The sequence below is a fragment of the Sinocyclocheilus grahami genome, unplaced genomic scaffold, assembly GCF_001515645.1.
Source record: "Sinocyclocheilus grahami isolate Dianchi unplaced genomic scaffold, SAMN03320097.WGS_v1.1 scaffold1516.1, whole genome shotgun sequence".
NCBI lineage: Eukaryota > Metazoa > Chordata > Actinopteri > Cypriniformes > Cyprinidae > Sinocyclocheilus > Sinocyclocheilus grahami.
The window spans coordinates 61680-70613 of record NW_015506695.1 but is presented as its reverse complement, the minus strand read 5'-3'; the positions used below and the strand labels follow the sequence as shown (position 1 = coordinate 70613).

Sequence of the window (8934 nt, the reverse complement as noted above, 5' to 3'; positions counted from 1 at the left end):
CTCACACACACACACACTCTCTCTCTCTCACGCACTCACTCTCACTCTCACACTCACACTCACACACGCACACACACACTCACACTCACTCACACATGCACACACTCACACACGCACACACACACACTCACACTCACACACACTCACACACTCACACACACACACACTCTCTCTCTCTCTCTCACTCTCACACACACACACACACACACACTCTCACTTACAGTGTCCTGCACCCACTAGTAAAAAAATATCAAAAATTATATCTGCTGTCTGAATTTTTGGTTTGACTGTTGGTATATATATAGCTCAGCTGCCTGTGATCAGTGGTGATGATGATGATGATGTTCTTTGCTCACCTACAAAATCACCCCAATCATTGATGATTCAAGTCATCTGGTGATTTTTTTTTTTCATATCGCAGAAAAACAAAATATCGCAATGTATATCGCAGAAAAACAAAATATCGCAATGTGAGTTTTTTCCAATACCGTGCAGCCCTAACGGTGAGTGTGAAGGTCAGGTGATGCTGAAGCTGCATTGGCTTCGTCTCAGTATCTGCTCGTCCTTCAGGAGCGCCGCGCTGACAGCAAGCGTTTACTTGAGAAGTGAAATAACGAGCGGAGAACAGTTATAATGAGACGCGGCTCACCATTTAGAGAGCGTCAAACTCTTCTGAAAAATAGCAGACGAATCGTTTCGCTCTGTGAGGTTATGAAATAAAAACTAGCGTGAGTTTATTGGTGAGGGATGTGAATGGCAAGGTGTATAAAACAAACTTTAATGAAAAGCTTCCCGAATTATGTGACATTATTACATTATTTTAGCTAGATATTATATACACGAGGGATGATGTGCAGTCAGCTGGTCATTATCGCAAAGTAAACTGTTTTTATTTTTTATTCTTTGCTCTAGAAGGGATTTATTCAGTAATAATGAGCTGCTGGCTGACATTACTCTGCTATTTCAGTTATTTTCATGTGAATATTTTAGGTTTCTGATGTATTAGCCGCTATAAATAGTAACTAGAAGAATAAAACAGTGCAGTAAAATGTCAAACTTTTTGCACTGCAACCCAGTGTGTTTATGATTATGATAATACATTAGAATAATATAACAGATACTAGTTTGCAATATCAACCAGCATAACAGACTGGAAACAAAAATAACTGAAAGTGTTTGGGCTGCATTATTTATATATAGTAAATCAATCTTTGTTCAAATAAAAAACATTGCACAGCTCTTCCACTTGGTGGCGCTATGAGATGGGAAAAACATAGAAACGGCTATAACCGCGCAACCATTGGTCCGATTGACTTGAGAATTGGTATGCAGTGTCTTTGTCTGAAGTGGCACAAGTGTCTATGAGGACATTTGCGTATCTCAAAAAACATGGCCGCCATTGGCAAAACAATTTTAAGCACCTATTTGACCAGGTTAACGAAGGTCGATCGGAACGAAACTCTGTGGGCATGTTCGACTCATGGCCCTAAAGGTCTGTAAGAATTTTGAAAGAAATCGGCCACTAGTTGGCGCTAACGAGTTTTATGGCTCTGTAATCACTCACACTGCATATCATTTGCATATCATTTGATAGATCTTTTCATATTGAGCAACTTTGCCTCAAGAACCATTGCTGTCAATCAAATCTTTCATTAAATATTCACAAATATATTAAAAATTTACTTTTGCGATCTAGTTCTAGGTTTTTCGCTCAATCTCGATCAAGCCACTGCAGCACTATTCTCTGGACGCTCTAGATCAATAATTATCAAAAAGAAATGTTGAATTTTGTCCTTTGGTTATCTATAACGGGGTCATTTTAAAAAGGGGCGTGGCCAAATATACCCAGAAGCCTATAAAACCTAAACAAAAACTCAAAACTTTATGAATCTTGGTAAAAACATGTGTCAGATGACTCTCAACAAGCTTGCAAAGTTTCATGGAGACCGGACCATAGGTGGCGCTATGACAGTTAAAAAGGCCTCAAAAACACAATATTTCTGTAGTAAATGACCTCAAATTGCAAAAAAAAAATTCTTCATATATTCACACACATACTAGATCTTCATATCATATGATAGATCTTCTCATTCTGAACAACTTTGCCTCTGGGACCAATGCAGTCTATCAAACTGTTCATTAAACATTTGAGATTATTTTTAAAAACTCTACTTTTGTGAACTAGTTGTAGGTTTTAAACTCAAAATCAATCAAATCAGTGCAGTACTATTGTCTAGACTCTCTTGGTCAATAATTATCAAAAAAAAATTGAACATTTGCATTTGGACAGCTATAACATGGTCATTTTATGATATGTTCTTTACATAGTGTACCCAAAGGCCTATAAATCCTAAAAGAAACCCCACAACTTCTCAATACGGTGTAAAATGATGCATAATTTCACTCTAAATAAGCATATAAATTTAAGACATATTGGGCAAAAAATAACACTGTAAAAGTTATAAGGATTAAATTTTATGATATGTTCTTTACATAGTGTACCCAAAGGCCTATAAATCCTAAAAGAAACCCCACAACTTCTCAGTACGGTGTAAAATGATGCATAATTTCACTCTAAATAAGCATATAAATTTAAGACATATTGGGCAAAAAATAACACTGTAAAAGTTATAAGGATTAAAAACACAGTTTTGTATGAGAAATTGCATTTATAACCACTAGATGGCAGTGGAAGGCCACTAATGGGCTCATTAAACTCACTAAAACAGTACTTTTCATAGGTTTGCTTCTGGATTCATGCTTGGACATTATAAAATCACTGCTCTAACATTGAAAATCACATTTAGTCAAGAAAAGGTCAAGTTTACCATTTTGTTGATACAGACATATCAGTTTTTACAATTATGCCAGATTATGATTACAGTGAAACCTGAAAATGATATATAAACTCTTAAAAAGAGAAGATAAGTATTGTCACTTATTTATTTCAAATATCTATATCTGCAACAAAATGTGTGTGCATGTATGTCTATGTATGTGTGTAAGCATGCTTATTGAGTATTAATATAATAGTTTAACCATTTCATTTCTGTGTGTGTGTGTGTGGGATGAGTTCAGGTGTGTGTGTGTGTGTGTGTGTGTGTGCACGTGATGAGTTGAGACACACACTCTCTCTCTCTCTCTCTCTCTCTCTCTCTCTCTCTCTGTCTCTGTTGTGCTGCTCTTTTGTGTCCTGCGGTGATGTGTGAGCTGTGAGACTCTAATCGTTGCAGACGCTGTCCGCTCGCGTCCTCATCATCAGACCTGATCATGTGACACAACAGATTGCAAACAGTTGCTCAGACGACGATGCACTGTGACAATTGCCATGGCAACGGCTTGTGTAACGGGACACAGGTGGCGACGCAGATCGGAGTGAATGTCATCGTGCCAAACACCCGCCTGCTGAAACACAGCTGTGTGTGTGTGTGTGTGTGTGTGTGTGTGTGTGCGTGTCTGTCTCGCATCGATCTCATGATGTCCGTGTCCTGTGCACTGGCACCCCATGAGGCTCCTCAGTATTTGTCTCTCAGTCTGAGATCTGATGTTTGAAATTACTGAATTATTTCAGAAAACATCGTCATGAGATTTCGTTTCTCTTTTGACATAAAAGGAACAGCTCACCTAAAAATTTAAATGTGAGTTTGTTTCTTCATCAGGTTTGTAGAAATGTAGCACTGCATCAGTGTCTCAGCAATGGAGTTAATGGGTGCCGTCAGAATGAGAGTCCAAACAGCTGATAAAAACATCACAATAATCCACAGCACTCCAGTCCATCAGCTAACATCTGGAGAAGACAAAAGCTGAAACACATCCAGCATTAAGACGTTTTTAACTAAAACACGAGTCTTTCTTTTTCATGGGAAGTTAATTGATTGAGGGAGGTGTTTACTGGGTTATAATAGCGTGGAATGAGAATTAAAAAAAAAAAGTTTTGTTATCTGTTGATTTGATGGCCCATGCAGGAAAACCTCTGAAAATTCTGTCATTAATTACTCACCCTCATGTCGTTCCAAACCTGTAAGACCTTCGTTCATCTTCGGAACACAAATTAAGATATTTTTGATGAATTCTAAGCTCTCTGACCCTCCCATAGATAGCAAGGATCCTTACACGATCAACGCACAGAAACGTAGCAAGGACATCGTTAAAATAATCCATGTGACATCAGTGGTTCATGTGTGTATATACACTACCGCTCAAAAGTTTGGGATCAGTAAGACTTGTAATGTTTTTAAAGAAGTTTCTTCTGCTCATCAAAGCTGCATTTATTTGATCCAAAATACAGAAAAAAACAGTAAACTTGCAAAATGTTATTACAATATGAAATAATGGTTTCTATTTTAATATCCTTTAACATATAATTTATTTCTGTGATGCAAAGCTGAATTTCCACATGAGTGGATGAGTGTCACATGATCTTCAGAAATCATTCTAATATGCTGATTTATTATTAGAATTATCATATGCGTTTTCAGATTTTTCCACTTTCACTTCTATACGGTAATGTTAACTGACAAAATATGCAAAGAAAAAAGACATTAAAAACTGTACGCAAAGGGATTTTAAAAACATTTTCATGAAATAAATAAATAAAATACTTGTGTATATCCATGAAGCATAGCTTGGGGTGGGTGAAAGGAAAAGTTAGGTTGAAAATACTTGGTTTCCTTTTGCACTTAGAGAGCGTAATGTGATGGAGGAGGAGAAAAGGGGCGGTGGGGTGGCGGAGAGCATCAGTTCGCGGCCATTCCTGTAGCCTCGGATGAGAGTCTGAAATCACAAGAGAAGACGGGTGTCTTTACACGTGTGCGCAAATGGTTTCAAGTCAGCTGAGACAAAAACTAGCAAATGGACATGTGGACTAGAAGCCTACAATACAGCCCAGGTTAAAGAAGTGCACTTCCATAATGTACTTAAAGTGCACAAATTTTGTACTTAATATACTAAAAGTGATTCTTTAGTACTTAAGATAAACTTAAGTTCATCTAAGTGTACTCAACTGTGCTATTTTGGGACACCACTGGCCTGTAGCATGAAGCCGGTTTCAGTTTTTACTCGGGCAAGTTCACGCTTAGTTTGAGCAAACTCTGAGTTTTCAGGCTCAAGAAGATTGGTTGGTTTTGAGCGGGTTTCATTGCCATTACGCTACACAGCTAACCTGCTCCGGAGCAGGTTTTATTCTGGGTTAGAGATGGCAAACCCAAACTTGACCAATCAGCTGCGAGCAAAGTGACATATCTGATGCAATTAAGCCACTCCCCCATATCTCTCGCTCCAGATTAAATCAGTTTAGAGTATCAGAATTTCAGAGACAAAATTGCCTTCTGCTGCTAATTATTTATTATAGTAATATCATATTAATTGTAATTATTCATAATTATATAAACTTTTAAAACTATTATGAGCTGGCAATTAATATTACATTTGCATTTGAATTAAGTTAAATATATACATTGCCTATAAATAAGTTTCAATTTATAAAGCTTTTAAAATGACTAATATGTATTTTCTTTTGTGCTCTTTGCTAAGGTATATAAACTATTAAATGTAGCTGATTCTTTTGCATAGCCAGGTATTTTCTTTCTGCTGACTTCTCAAACATTTGCTGCAGCAGCAGTGTTTATTCCTGCCTTGTAAAAGCATTTAAATTAATTCTATTTTTAATAACATCTATTCATTTTGAACAGAGAAGTGAATTGCGCTGACTCCTGCGAGAAGTGAATCAATCTGATGCTCTCCATGTTCCCTGTGATTGGCTGTTTGCGGCATGTGTCTCACTTTAAGGTTAATCACAAACTCTGGATCAACCCTGAGTTGACAGAGAACATTTATATCGAGCTTTGTGAGCCCAGTGAACCTGATTTGTTCGGTTTCGTTAACTCTAAACCTACTCTGAAACTCGGAGTTTGTTCATCTCGCTTCGTGCTACAGGCCACATGAATAGGAACTAAAATGCTCTTTTAACATACTATCTCTATTTTTAAAAAATGCATTTAGTCACCATTTGTAGTATACGTGAGTGTACTAGTGTATGAGAGATGGGTTTAAGTGTACTACAAGTGGTAACTAAATAAAAAAATAATAATTTTAAATACAGAGATAGTATGTTAAAAGCGCATTTTAGTTCATATTCATGGTGTCCGAAAATAGCACAGTTGAGTACACTTAAGTTTATCTTAAGTACTACTAAATAATCACTTTTAGTATAGCAAGTACAAAATTAGTGCGTGAAAATAGAGCACTTTAAGTACATCATGGAAGTGCACTTTTTTTTTTTTTACCTGGGAGCACACAGAGCAGGTTCATTACCGTGCGTTGATTAGGTACTCGGCCAGACTGATGCTGGCAGGTGAGCCGGTGATGGTGACCTGTCGGTCGGTTGAGCCCTCCACTGGATTGGCGATCTTGATCTGTGCCCCTGACATCTGACGAATCTCATTGATCTTGGCACCTTGGCGGCCGATGATGCAGCCAATCAACTGTCAGGAAATAAACAGTAACATTTAGAAAAATTACTACTACTTAAAATAACTTCACTATTTGAATATATTATAAAATGTAATTTATTCCTGTGATGCTGGATCTTCTGCAGGCATTACTTCAGTCTTCAGTGTCTAATATGCCGATTTGCTGCTCAAGACACATTTTATTATTAGGGGTTCAAGCACGTAGTGCTGAAACCCTATTGTAAATGTGAGGATTTTTAAATTATTATTCTTCTCCGGTAAAACTGATCATGAAGACCCAACCGTAAGGCCTAAAGAGCTGAAACTTGTCAGATCGTAGTATTGCTCACTATCCAAAGACTTGCCCCAATCTGCCTAAAGGGGGCGCTACAGCGCAAAAAACAAAGCCAATTGTTGAACAGAATGAGATATCGTCACCAAACTTGGTACACGTGTATTCGCTCAATGAGATGGGGAAAAAAACATTAAAATGGCTATAACTACGCAACTGTTGTTCCCATTGACTTGAAAATTGGTATGCAGTGTCTTTGTCACTTAGTAAAGTGGCACAAGTGTCTGTGCGGACATTCGTGTTTCTCAAAAAACATGTCCGCCATTGGCCAAAGAAGTTTAAGCACCTTTTAGACAAGGTTAACAGAGGTCGACCAGAACGAAACTCTGTGGGCATGTTCGACTCATGGCCCTAAAGGTCTGTAAGAATTTTGAAAGAAATCGGCCACTAGTTGGCGCTAACGAGTTTTATGGCTCTGTAATCACTCACACTGCATATCATTTGCATATCATTTGATAGATCTTTTCATATTGAGCAACTTTGCCTCAAGAACCATTGCTGTCAATCAAATCTTTCATTAAATATTCACAAATATATTAAAAATTTACTTTTGCGATCTAGTTCTAGGTTTTTCGCTCAATCTCGATCAAGCCACTGCAGCACTATTCTCTGGACGCTCTAGATCAATAATTATCAAAAAGAAATGTTGAATTTTGTCCTTTGGTTATCTATAACGGGGTCATTTTAAAAAGGGGCGTGGCCAAATATACCCAGAAGCCTATAAAACCTAAACAAAAACTCAAAACTTTATGAATCTTGGTAAAAACATGTGTCAGATGACTCTCAACAAGCTTGCAAAGTTTCATGGAGACCGGACCATAGGTGGCGCTATGACAGTTAAAAAGGCCTCAAAAACACAATATTTCTGTAGTAAATGACCTCAAATTGCAAAAAAAAAATTCTTCATATATTCACACACATACTAGATCTTCATATCATATGATAGATCTTCTCATTCTGAACAACTTTGCCTCTGGGACCAATGCAGTCTATCAAACTGTTCATTAAACATTTGAGATTATTTTTAAAAACTCTACTTTTGTGAACTAGTTGTAGGTTTTAAACTCAAAATCAATCAAATCAGTGCAGTACTATTGTCTAGACTCTCTTGGTCAATAATTATCAAAAAAAAATTGAACATTTGCATTTGGACAGCTATAACATGGTCATTTTATGATATGTTCTTTACATAGTGTACCCAAAGGCCTATAAATCCTAAAAGAAACCCCACAACTTCTCAATACGGTGTAAAATGATGCATAATTTCACTCTAAATAAGCATATAAATTTAAGACATATTGGGCAAAAAATAACACTGTAAAAGTTATAAGGATTAAAAACACAGTGTTGTATGAGAAATTGCATTTATAACCACTAGATGGCAGTGGAAGGCCACTAATGGGCTCATTAAACTCACTAAAACAGTACTTTTCATAGGTTTGCTTCTGGATTCATGCTTGGACATTATAAAATCACTGCTCTAACATTGAAAATCACATTTAGTCAAGAAAAGGTCAAGTTTACCATTTTGTTGATACAGACATATCAGTTTTTACAATTATGCCAGATTATGATTACAGTGAAACCTGAAAATGATATATAAACTCTTAAAAAGAGAAGATAAGTATTGTCACTTATTTATTTCAAATATCTATATCTGCAACAAAATGTGTGTGCATGTATGTCTATGTATGTGTGTAAGCATGCTTATTGAGTATTAATATAATAGTTTAACCATTTCATTTCTGTGTGTGTGTGTGTGGGATGAGTTCAGGTGTGTGTGTGTGTGTGCACGTGATGAGTTGAGACACACACTCTCTCTCTCTCTCTCTCTCTCTCTCTCTCTCTCTCTGTCTCTGTTGTGCTGCTCTTTTGTGTCCTGCGGTGATGTGTGAGCTGTGAGACTCTAATCGTTGCAGACGCTGTCCGCTCGCGTCCTCATCATCAGACCTGATCATGTGACACAACAGATTGCAAACAGTTGCTCAGACGACGATGCACTGTGACAATTGCCATGGCAACGGCTTGTGTAACGGGACACAGGTGGCGACGCAGATCGGAGTGAATGTCATCGTGCCAAACACCCGCCTGCTGAAACACAGCTGTGTGTGTGTGTGTGTGTGTGTGTGTGTG

At 37.4% G+C, this 8934-nt stretch overlaps 1 protein-coding gene across 1 annotated transcript in view; it reads left to right on the top strand.

Moving 5' to 3' along the window:
* Window positions 1–8934, top strand: part of LOC107570871 (lethal(3)malignant brain tumor-like protein 4) — a 62746-nt gene that overhangs the window by 38999 nt on the left and 14813 nt on the right. The window lies entirely within an intron of this gene.